Raw genomic sequence first — 13,660 nt, 5'->3', positions numbered from 1 at the left:
TGGGAAAAGATTATTTACAAGAGTGTGATAAAAGGAAATGATGTCATTGGCACTGGTCACTATGAAGCACTTGGCCACTGAGTGGAAGATCTGGAGGTCTAAGATAGTAATCACTCTGGGAAAAAGATGTTATCGTCTGCTATTATAAGGAGCACCGCCTTGGGAACTCTCTGGGGTAATTCTGTTGTGCTTTATAGGATTCCTGTAGGGTCACTATAGGTTAGAATTGACTCATTGGATTAAAAAAAAAAGATAAATTGACCCTTTACAAAGATGTGCATGACTATGTGCAGAAGCTACGTGCACATTATCACATGGTTAGTAATAACGTGGTCATTCCTATCTACAGTGGTTAAGGTACTGAATCATTTCTGAAACATAACAAGAGAGATTATCTAGGAAGAGGACTACATCTAGTTGAGGAATGTAGCTCGTTCAGATTATTTTGTGGAAAGTGCCAACCCCTCCCACTGTCCTATTTGGGGTCCTCTTGGTATAGTTCTTTGGTCACCTGGGCCGCAGGTCAGGATCAAAAGGCAGAGAGTGAATTAAAAGTCTCAACTCGACAGTGGGAACCCAAGACACATGTGTGAGATTTGCATAGGAAATAAGCATCCGATGATGTCCCTCTATCCATAATAGAGAGCTGGAAGGAAAGTGGTTACAAAATAGTGTGCATTGGAGTGAGGACTATGGAAGATCAAAAATGATTATCCTGACTTTAATGGTGAAAACCTTGTCAGCTGATCCCCACTCTTATGCGCGTTAGGCCTGATCTGGTTTTGAACATTTTCTGTATTTTGTTTGTTCATATTGAGATTATTTTCTGATGTGTTATGCCACTGGAGCCACTCTCTTGAATTTGGTGTTATTTCTTTTTCTGTTTTTCAGTATATAAAACCCAGGATTGGTGAACCTATCGGGAAAGCAAGCAGAATAAGTTTCTGGAGGATACAGTGATGGTCTGGGTTGGGGTCAAAGGGAGCTTAAGACAAGGATTTCAGGAAGCAAAAGAATGTTATGAAATGGATTGTGGTAGCAGTTGTACAATACTGCTTGATGTGACGGAACTATCAAATGATATGATAATCTGTATTAGCTCCCAATAAAACAGTTTTGAAAAAATTTTCAAATTATATCAGATAGTCATAATAATAATGCGCGTATTATCTACTGGAAAAGAGAGTGTCAAAATGAGGCTCTCTTTCACCAAATGAGAATGTAGTTTGGTCTGCAAGGATGAGGAAGAAGAGAGTGGAGAGCTAGATGGTACATGAAGTGTAAAAGATAAGGAGAAATTTAAGGGGAATCGAGGCCTGAAAGTCTCACAATGTGGTAATACGGGGTTGAAATATATTGGCTATCGCTATAAATGAAGCCATTTTATGGAGAGTCCAAGGAGAGGCAGGGAGTTGGGTTTCCTGTAAGAGAGACCTTAAACAGAGATGCATTAAGATACAAATAATGCTTTTGAAACATCCAGTTGAGAGCAATATGTGGGTTTAGGGAAATTAACTAGAAATCAGTTAGGGAAATTAACTAGAAATCCGTACAATATATTTGCAAAGGATCGAGGGTCCAGTTTAACACGATAGTAGGAATATGTGAGAAAGCAAACCATCTAAGATATCTGTGCCTATTTATTGATCAAGAACAAATATCAATAGAAGGCAATACCACAGGTTTTGTATTTGTATATTCGTCACAAACCATTCAGTTCAATAGTTCAATCAACAACACAAGTTTGAACACAAGTTTTTAAAAAAATCTATTTGGATCCTATTTCTTTGAAAAAGAAATTCAAAGTAATAAGGGTGGGGGGATGAATTTATTGATATGCTGAATCAACATTTATAGACTCATTCTTTTTAGTTTGCCAGAGTTTAAAACCGAGCAAGAAATCCGTCAAACAATTCATTACAGCTGAATCACCTTTGACATAGTGTGACCCTGTAGGACAGAGTAGAATTGCCCCATCAGGGTGACTACGGATGTCAATCTTTTCATATGCACACTGATGAATCTTTCTCCCTCAGATTGTTTGAGGCATTTAAACGGCTGAGCTTTCAGTTAGCAGCCAAGCCTTAACATCATAGCACCACCAGTGCTCCTTCCAGCACTGTAAGTAAGACTATACTTATAAGCATTCCAATCTAGAACAATGATAGGAAGTGTTGGCATAGGGACGACACAAGGTATAAGAAAAACCATCTAGCCAAATTATTGCTCAGTCTTCTAAGGATCGCCTCTTTGAATGGTATTGGCCTGGGCTAACCATTTGGCTTGGGAATCACTTCCCAACATTCATCTACAGTTTGTATTCATGGCAGGGAAGTCAAGGACTTCATGTTATTTTGAGTTGAAACATGTAGAAGTTGTAGTATTTTGTGTCTACACGAGAGATGCCAATGAAAATAAGCACATGTGGTAAGAAACCCTTGGCATTTGTACTGTCCTTAAAATATACGCTGGAGCTTAAAATGAATCATATCTGCATCACACACACCCATTTAGCATATGTGACCTGCTATCAATATATAATTCAGATGGGGAATGAGTAATAAATGCTTGATAATTGCTAAAACAGGGGGGCATGGATGAATATATGATTGATTATGCACAGCGACACTTTGAAATTACATTTTATAGTGTAACCTGGTTTACATGGCTCGATGTCAACCCTGACTCTCTTAACTGCATTTCCACACATTTGGAATGTAGAGATAACTGATATTCACAGTGATGACCCTGAAATGCCTGCTGAGTAAAAAAAAAATGCAAGGAAGAATTTATATTCTGAAATGTGTGTGCTTTGTGTTGCAGGCCCTTTCCTCATATTTTGAAAATTACTGGTTTTGAAAAATGACCCAGGGCACATATGACCTCTCCTGGCCTTCCTATTGCCACAGGCAGAGGTCAGACCTATCTCCATTCTACTCTTTTTCGCATATTCTGATAGCAACCATTTCTTCCATGGCATTCTACTTCTATGCTGGCTTTGATAAATTCATTGCAAGGGCCACACAAAACTCACATATAATACTCACAATTAGGGGTTTTTTTTTAAGGGGATTTAACAGGTCAAGGGGAGTCAAATCACAAGTCAAGATTAGTAAACAGTAAGCATACATTCATGAGTCTACAGCAAAACTTTTCTAAGCCAGTAGCCAAGTCTCTTTCCAATCCTCAGCCTCTCAGCCACGTGGTCCCTTGGCTTCTGGATCTGTGGGACAGGAAGCAAGCCTGCTGCTCTGCCTCACAGTCTCACAGCCTCATGGCCTTACAGCCTGACAGCCTGACAGCCTGACAGCCTCACAGTCTCTCTCACAGTCTCACAGCCTCACAGTCTCTCTCACAGCCTCACAGCCTCACAGTCTCACAGCCTGACAGCCTCACAGTCTCACAGCCTCACAGTCTCTCTCACAGCCTCACAGCCTCACAGCCTCACAGCCTCACAGTCTCTCTCACAGCCTCACAGCCTCACAGCCACACAGCCTCACAGCCTCACAGTCTCACAGCCTCATAGTCTCACAGCCTCACAGTCTCACAGCCTCACAGTCTCACAGCCTCACAGCCTCACAGTCTCTCTCACAGCCTCACAGCCTCACAGCCACACAGCCTCACAGCCTCACAGTCTCACAGCCTCATAGTCTCATAGCCTCACAGTCTCACAGCCTCACAGCCTCACAGTCTCACAGCCTCACAGTCTCTCTCACAGCCTCACAGCCTCACAGCCTCTCTCACAGTCTCACAGCCTCACAGTCTCACAGCCTCACAGTCTCTCTCACAGCCTCACAGCCTCACAGCCTCACAGTCTCACAGCCTGACAGCCTGACAGCCTCACAGTCTCACAGCCTCACAGCCTCACAGTCTCTCTCACAGTCTCACAGTCTCACAACCTCACAGTCTCTCTCACAGCCTCACAGCCTCACAGTCTCACAGCCTCACAGCCTCACAGTCTCTCTCACAGCCTCATAGTCTCTCTCTCACAGTCTCACAGCCTCACAGTCTCACAGTCTCTCTCTCACAGTCTCACAGCCTCACAGTCTCACAGTCTCTCTCACAGTCTCACAGTCTCACAGCCTCACAGCTTCACAGCCTCACAGTCTCACAGCCCCACAGTCTCACAGTCTCACAGTCTCGGTGGTGCCCTTCTGTTCTGTCTCATGGTCTCCTTGCCCTGGCCTCGGGTTCCTCTGGCCATGGCCTCCACCACTTCAGACAGAAATCTTGAGAGTGCTGCACTGGTGGCTCTTTGTTCAAGCTGTCCTGGGATTTCTCTTTTCCTGCCTAGGTGACATCTCCTTCTAGCCAAGGGAGCGACAGCTAATATGGATCAATTCCTTCTACAAACACTCTGTTTGCATCGTCCCATCTAATCATTTGATGTGAGTTACAGTAACATGCATAGAAGTGCCATGTTAAGAAATTTAACTCTACCACAATGGTACAGTAAGAATGTTATAATGGTTATTCCAGAGAAGGAACAAAGTGTGGATCTTGTTCAAAGTTTGTCTAGTGTGATCCTGGTTCAAAATTGCGCTATTGTTGGTTCACTTGCTTAACAGCTTTACAAGACCTTGTAGAAATCACGCATCTCTGATAACTGAAGACAACATGGGTGCATAAGCAAATGTGGTGAAGAAAGCTGATCGTGCCTGGCTGTCAAAACATACAGTGTCTGGGGTCTTCAAGGCTTGAAGATAAAGAAGCAGCCATCTAGCCGAGAAGCAACAAAACCCACATGGAAGAAGCACACTAGCCTGTGTGAGCATGAGATATTGACAAGATCAGGTAACAAGCATCAAAGACCTAGAACAAAAAAGTCATACTGATTTGAACGAGGACGTCACAAGGAAGAGATGAGTCACTCAGGATGCTAGTTCTTTAATGCCCCCCCCACTATCATGACCCCAATTCTACATTACAAATCTGGCTAGATCAGAGCAAGTACACTGGTACAGATAAAAGATGGAAACAGAGGGAATCCAGAGCAGATAAACCCCTCAGGGCCAATAATGAAAGCAGCAATACCAGGAGAGTAAGGGGAAGGTGATGGGAGAAAGGGGGAATCAATTGCATATAACCCCCTCCCAGGGGGATGAACAACAGAAAAGTGGGTGTAGGAAGACAGCAGTCGCAAGACATGAAAAAACCAATAATTTATAATTATCAAGGGATCATGAGGGAGGGAGGGTGGGGAAGGGGTAAATGAGCTGATACGAAGGGCTCAAGTATAAGGCAAATGTTTAGAGAATGATGATGACAACAAATGTGCAAATGTGCTTGACACAATGGATGGATGCATAGATTGTGATAAGGGCAGTAAGATCCCCCAATAAAATGATTTTTAAAAAAAGAACGCATTTGTCTCAGAGGCATGAACACATTAAACAAATAAAAAACCCGGAAATAAAAAGCTCAGCTTTATACTGCCCTCATTTATTCAAAGCTCCATAGTGTCTGCAAACTCTAAAGCATACCATAACCCCCAAACTCACTACTGTCAAATCAGTTTTGACTCATTACAACCCTGTAGGATTTCTGAAGCTGTAAATCTTTACAGGAACAGATAACTTCGTTTTCCTACTTCAGGGTGGCTGTGTATTTGAATCACCAACCTTGTGGTTTGGAGTTCAAAGCTTACTTGGAGTTCAAACCTTACCTGATGCTACCACCAACACTAATCAGATCCTCTTTTAAGCAAGAATGATGCGTTATTAGTTTACATTATGGTAAGTGCCACAATAGAGCTTTTTAAATGCTAAGAAAAGAAGCAGTAATATCTGAAATGGAACCAAATATATCAAGCATTATGAAGTTGGCACAGGATTGGGAAACATTTTGTTCTGTTTTACATAGTTTACAATGCTCAACGGCAACTAATGACAGAAAACATTATTAACGGTAGTTCTTCCTCTGTCATAGAAATTCATATCTTCAAAGAACAATAATAATACAGCAGCAGCAACTAGAAAACAAGCATCACACCTGCAACTATTTTTTTTATTGTAGGTAATTTTCTGCCTTACATTTTTTCTAAACCATTTTATTGATATATAATTCACATATCATACTATAATTTAAACATATTGAAAGAAATGTGCAATCAGCACTAAAATCAACTTTAGAACATTTCCTTCTTTCCTGTACCCATTGCTATTAGCTGCCCATTCCCACCACCCCAGGCCCAAGAAACTATTAATCCAGTCACCATCTCTACAGATTTATGTATCCTGGATTTCATACATACATCTAGCTGAGAAGTAAGCAAGCCCACAAAGAAGAAGCACATCAGCCGGTGTGATCACAAGGTGTCCAAGGGATCAGGTTTCAGGCATCAGAGAAGGAAAAGTCATATCATGTGTGCTCACCTTCCCGATATGATGGCTGAGGACAAATGGGGGTATAGCAAGTGTGGTGAGGAAAGCTGATGGTGCCCGGCTATCAAAAGATACAGCGTCTGGGGTCTTAAAGGCGTGAGGATAACCCAGCAACCATCTAGCACAGAAGCATCAAAGCCCACATGGAAGAAACACACCAGCCTGTGTGATCACGAGGTGTCGAAGGGATCAGGTAGCAAGCATCAAGGAACAAATATAGCATCATTGTGAATAAGGGGGAGTGCAGAGTGGGGGCCCAAAGGCCATTTGTGGGCAACTGGACATCCCCTTACAGAAGCGTCTCAGGGAGGGGAGGAGCCGATCAGGGTGCAGTGTAACAATGATGAAACATACAACTTTCCTCTAGTTCCTAAATGCTTCCTCCTCCCCGCTATCATGATCCCAATTCTGCCTTACAAATCCAGCTGGACAAGAGGACGTACACTGGTACAGATAGGAACTGGAAACACAGGGAATACAGCACAGATAAACCTCTCAGGTCCAGTGGTGAGTGGTGATGCCAGGAGGGTGAGGGAAGGTGGGGTAGAAAGGGGGCACCGATTACAAGAACCTATGTATAACATCCTCTTTGGAGATTGGTCAACAGAAAAGTGGGTGAAGGAAGACGTTTGACAGTGTCAGAAATGACAAAATAATAATGACTTGTAAATTATCAAGGGTTCATGAGGGAGTGGGGAATGGGGAGCGGGGGGCGATAAGGAGCTGATGTCAGGAGCTTAACTGGAGAGCAAATGTTTTGAGAATGATGATGGCAAAAATGTGAAAATGTGCTTGACACAATGGGTGTATGTATGGATTGTGATAAGTTTTGTACAAGCCCACAATAAAATGATTCAAAAGAAAAAACATACAATAATGAAAAGCAAGACAAACAAACAACAACAAAATGCAATAACAATAACAAATGAAACATAGAAAAACCTCAGTTGAAAAGTATATACCTAAATTTTCGAGGAGTCAATAACTGTTTCCAAGAAATAATTTTATATTAACTTAAATCCTAGGGGTCTCCCTGCATCATCATCACCCGATTGTGCTGAGGTTTTTGAGTTTCCGTACCTATTTCATTGGAAAAGGGTTCCAATTTCTCCACATTTTTTGGTCAACACGTATTATCTGTTTTATGTTAATCATTGTGAAATGATAGCTCACGTTTTTTTTCACATTTCGTACAATTTAATTGTCAATCACATTAAGAAGATTGCGCAATCATCACACTAGTCAATTTTGGAACATTTCCTTCTCCTGCTTGCTCTTCGCTCCTCATTTATCCCCACCCTCCAGCCATGTCCTTATCCAGTTACAGTCGCTAAAGATCTACCTAGCACGGATTTCTTATCCAGAGAAACATTCAAGGCAAAGCACAATCATGCAAAGCAAGCAAGCAAATAAACAAAAACCAACAAGCATGCCTAGACATAGCACAGAAAAGCTTCAAGCAGAGCAGAAAATATTAGTAATGGCAAAATCTTTAAAAATGAGACTGCTCCCCAACTATTAATGTCCCTTATTCAGTTAAACTTTTTGTCTGCTTCAAATGAAAGCAGTAACATTTATAGTAGAGATCATTTGTCGACAGGAATTTATGAATGAGCCGGAAAGATGTCTGGTGGAAGGAGTCTAGCAGCAATTTTTCACACTAGCCTGTAAGAAACAGTAACCACACATGGCTTTTTTATCGAGTCAGAGGTGGAAAAGAAAATATTTCTGAAACGAAATCTCAATGCCACAGACTCTGTATCTTTATATCAGAGTCTGATTTTGTATCTTTATATCAGAGTCTGATTCTGTCTCTGTCCTGTGTTGCTATCTGTGTGGTTAGAAATGGGGAGGAAACCACTTAGGTGGTGGACTTGGTCTTAGCACTGCACCAGTTGGACCAAACCCAAGAAAGGAAGTGTAAGGGACTCAGGGGTGAGAAAGAAGCAAAGTCTTATTGCCAAAGCAAAGAGGCCAAACAAAAGGTTGTGATTCCCACTAGCAGAGCATCAGAACATTACTTTGCTAGTAATACTCATTCATCAACATGTGATTAGATTATTGAAGCTTGAAAAATAAGTATGTGTGTACATACCTATGTGTAGATACAGGGATATATATTTTCAAATAAACTATTCAAATTGAAAATGAGAGAAATAAAAAAGGAAAAAACAAGCCAAATAGGAAATATCTAAATAGCTAAAAGTAAAGGAAATGCTATCATATAAGCAACCATTCTCCATGGGCAATTGGGTAACAAGACAGCACAGGTCAGAGAGAGGTCACCCAAGACTGCCTAACTGGCCAGAGCCTCACTCCTCTCCCACAGGATTCATTTCATTTTGGGCTTAGATTCTCCTGTAAATCATGGTAATTGGAAATCAGCTTTCACACAGCTGTGGACCACAGTTAACAGATCCAGAGAGAACTAAGGCGGGCATCTCTGCAGGAAAGAGAAGGGAAGTGACTTGTTTCTGTATCATTTCATCATTCTTCCCGAGAGACACCATATTCCCTTAAAGTTACAGTGACTTTATGGTATTAAAGTAAGCAGAATATTTGCCTATTGCTAGAATTAGGAAACTTGAATCCAATTCTAAATTAGAACAATGAAATTTTAGTGCTGCAAGGAAACTAGGTAAAATCCAATTTCCTCCTTTTATAGGTGAGGGATCTTTGACCCAGAGATGTTAAATGGTGTACTAGGTTAGTTCATGACAGCATCTGGACTAGAATCATGAATAGTCTGTATTACTACTGTTAACAATGGCATGGGAGTGGTGTCTGACATCCTCTAACTTCCAGAATAGGAGAGAGAAGAATGACTGTTAGCATTAGCTCATGGTCCATTCCTATCAGTGGAAGTCAAACAAGTCTTTCCATCCAAACATTTTATCCCACAGAGCTTACTGACAATATTCAAGATTATCAAGTTTATTGGCAAATTAACAGATTGCAATTAAGAATCATGTATGCCATGAATAAATGCCGCCCCCTCTTCTATCATGATCCCCATTCTACCTTGAAAATCTGGCTAGACCAGAGGATGTACATTGGTACAGATAGGAACTGGAAACACAGGGAATCCAGGGTGGATGATCCCTTCAGGACCAGTGGTGTGAGCGGTGATACTGGGAAGGTAGATTAGTGGGTTGGAAAAGAGGAACCAATTAGAAAGATCTACATATAACCTCCTTCCTGGGGGACGGACAACAGAAAAGTGGGTGAATGGAGATATCAGACAGGGCAAGATATGATAAAAAAATAATTTGTAAATAATCAAGGGTTCATGAAGGAGGGGGGAGTGGGGAGGGAGGGGAAAATGAGCTGATGCCAGAGGTTTGGGTGGAGAGCGGATGTTTTGAGAATGATGAGGGCAATGAATGTACAAATGTGCTTTACACAATTGATATATGTATGGATTGTCATAAGAGTTGTATGAGCCCCTAATAAAATGATTAAAAAATAATCATGTACGTCAAGAATACAGCTTCTTATTCAAGACAGCCTCTCGGTTTTGTCTGCACTCACAGTTATTACTGATACTTGCCCCCTCAGCCACACAGCCCCTGGCTTCTTCCTACAAATGCCACAAAGCTCTTTTAGTTCTTCCAATAAATGCAATCTCTGCAGTAAACCTCAACCGGAAGATGCTCAGTTCTAGCTCCATGGGTCAGCACAGCTAGCTCACCTGATTAAATGGCTAGGTGACACCACATTCCACCATCCAGTCTCCTGCACAATGGCACTCATTTTAGATCCGTGAAACAGGAAGCACAATAAGTCATCGCCTGCCAGTCTCTTGATTCTGCTGCCTTCGCTGCCATTGGTTCTCAGTAATGTCTCACCATCTCTTGCATCACAACTTTCTGTTTCTTGAATTGAGGAGGTTTAGGGATCTTGGGGACATGCTCTACTTTTGATTTTTCTTTCTTGATGGCAATGAGATCCCTTTTCCTGTCTCAAGGATGGCTCCATTTAATCTTAGCAAGATGGTAAAACTGACCAATCCCCATGCTAGCGTTCCGTGTATCTTATTTCCATGGTCTCTCTCCACACGGATGTCATATGCTCGATTCATATTATTTGCAAATCATCCAATAGTAGACTAAAAGAAACCACCTCACATTTGCATAACCCTACATGAATTATTTAGTAGTACTTACAAAGGCAATGCTTAGAAGGACCATATGAAGTAGTTCATTACAGTATAACTACCATCATAAGATTCTACTCTAATGGGAAAAGAATCCCTGAGAAACTCATGCCAACCAACTAGGCTTCGCCACTTTTCCATGGCCCTAGTATTGGTTTTAGTGCTGATGCTCACTGGGCCTTGGTGACATGGTGATTACAAAAATGGCTGCTAACTCAAAGTTTCACAGTTTGAAACCACCAGCCACTTGAAGGAGAAAGACAGGCTTTCTACTTTTGTAAAGAGTTAGTCCTGGAAAACAACACGGTCAGTTTTACTCTGTCCTATCAGATCCCTATGCATCTGAATCAACTTGATGGCAGGGAGGGTGGAAGCCATGTTCATTAAGAACTTCGCCACCTGACTTATAGTTTTTAATGTGCCTAACCTTGGTTTTGTTCTCATTCAAGTGATTTCAACAGCCAATGATAAAGCAAATCGTTAATCCCATGTGTTAAATACAAAATTTCGTATTTCTTTCAGTTATCTTCCATGATTCCCCCTCAACTTTTTATCCTTCACAACTTTGCCATATTTGAAGTAAAAAAAAATATTCAGCACTAATTTAGCAAGATTAATTAAGATACATGAGTGACCTGCTGCAACAAACAGAGGCACACATTTAAAGGGCTTTTTCTCTCAGCAGTTCAGAGGGATGTGGTCCAAGGCGGCAGCTAGCTCTTTTCCTTTTGATCCAAGAACCTTAGTTACTTCTGTTTTGGTCTGTTTTAAAGACCTTTGAAGGGTTTACTTGTTCACCTATTTGGAACTGGTTCACTACTATCATACATACTTTCCAGCCTTTGTAAGGCAGAGAGAGAATGAAGTAGACATTTTCTTATTAAATAATATGTTGTACAATTGCGCATATCCCTTACACCCATATCCTATAAAATGAAATTGGCTAATCAATACATTTTCTAGCTTTGCAAATTCATCTGTGGCCAAATATCATGATGTTTTATTGTGAAAATTCTTTTGGGAGGTGATTTGCTCTTCCTCCCACTGATTTCAAAACTATCTCTTATACCTTGGTCCATCATTGATAACCAAGTTCATTAATGTCCTTATCTTACTACTTTCTCTCCCAGATAAGAATTCTAGTTAAACTCTATAATACTAGTCCTTTAAAAATGTGTCCCTGTATGTGTCCCTGTTGCCATTTTGCAATATTTACCATAATTTATCATTGTGAGCCTTTAATTTAGATTCGATAAATGACTTTGTAGAGCAATTAAACAACCTTTCCCACTGCTCTGGATACAAATCTGTGATTGGTAATTGACCTGTACATTTTATTATGTGGATCATAACAACTTACAGATTTTATTCTCAAGAATTGGAATTCCAGAACACTTCATTGTATTTATGTGGAATTGTGTACATAGACCAAGAAATGGATCTTCAAATGGAAGAGAGATACTGCATGGTTTGAAATCAGGAAAGGTGGGCATCAGTGTTGCATTCTTTCATAATACTTATTCAATATATCTGCATAGCAAATAATCTGAGAAGTCCAACTATATGAAAAATATACCAGTATAAGGATATAACTATATGTAATAGTCGTTGTTGTTGTACAGTGGATTGACATAGTGGCTTCGACAATTGCCTTAGCCCTAGCAATAGTTTTGACGATGGTATAGGAATCGAGTTGATGGCAACAATTTAGTTGGGATCATAAGACTTCAATTCTACTTTATTCTTCTAAAAATTAACCCATCTAGGTCAAGAGCAATTAATTTCCTTGTTGTTTAATGCCCATATGTAGTACACTCTCTGTGGCACTAAATGAACTGATAAAATAGGTGGCTGTATGTGAATATAAATATAATGTCTTTTCAATGCTGTAACTTCTTTAAACTAGACTCATATGTTTTATCACCTGCAGAAATAATTGTTAATCTCTCTTTTTAAAGACAACATCACCTAATTAGTCTCCCAGATAGAGATAAGGTGCCAATATATAGAGATCAAGTATGTGTGTGTGTGTGTATATATATATATATGTACTTATAATCTGCTTATAATTATCTTCTAAGTTGTACCATACATTTACAATCACACATCTTAAGGAATCTATTTGCTATCTAATTCCCTTGCTCAGGTAATTGCTATAAGAAAATTTAAATTATTTCCACTAATGTTATTCCCTTTAATCTATCATTACTGAAAATTACCCACATGTTTATCTTCTCTCTTTATCACGACTACAATTAGAGGTAATGAGGACAATTGATTCAAGGTTTTAACAAAGTATAAGGAGGTGGAAAACTTATTTAACAGGAAAGAGAAGGCCAAATTTACAAAGTATGTGCAACAAAAGCGACTAATGATAAAAGAACTATTTATTCTTAAAAGCCCAGATTTGGAAGCATGAGTTATCATGGATGATGATTTGGAGGAAAAGAACACTGGGTGAGAGTCTACACACACACACACACACACACACACACACACACACTGACATATGGGTAATTTCCTTTGAGATATGAATTTAAAATTAATTATCTTGAAATTCAGTGAGTGTGGCCTGGGAACTCCAGGTCAGAGTGAACTTAATTTTGAGTCTGTAATCAAAATGATTGGAATATCAATGGTTACTCTCCCATTACATCATCAGTCTAACATTTATACTACACACAGAAGACTGGTTAACTATTATCAAAAGGTCTTCCTGAAACTCTGTGACAAGGCTGCTATAATTTGAAGAACTCAATGAAATAATGAACTATAGGCATATGAGGGAGGGGGGAATGGGAAGGGAGGAGGGGATAAAAAAGAGGACCTGATACAAGGGGCTTAAGTGGAGAGAAAATGCCTTGAGAATGATTGGGGCAGGGAATGTATGGATGTGCTTTATACAATTGATGTATGTATATGTATGGATTGTGGTAAGAGTTGTATGAGTCCCTAATAAAATGTAAAAGAAGAAAAGAGAAAAAAATGATTAGGGCAAAGACTGTACAGATGTGCTTTATACAATTGATGTATGTATATATATGAACTGTGAAAAGAATTGTATCAGCCCCCAAAAATTGTTAAAATTAAAAAAAAAAATGAACTATATGACTAATCATTC

Source organism: Tenrec ecaudatus, chromosome 2 (genome assembly GCF_050624435.1).
Source record: "Tenrec ecaudatus isolate mTenEca1 chromosome 2, mTenEca1.hap1, whole genome shotgun sequence".
NCBI lineage: Eukaryota > Metazoa > Chordata > Mammalia > Afrosoricida > Tenrecidae > Tenrec > Tenrec ecaudatus.
This window is presented reverse-complemented; position numbering follows the sequence as displayed.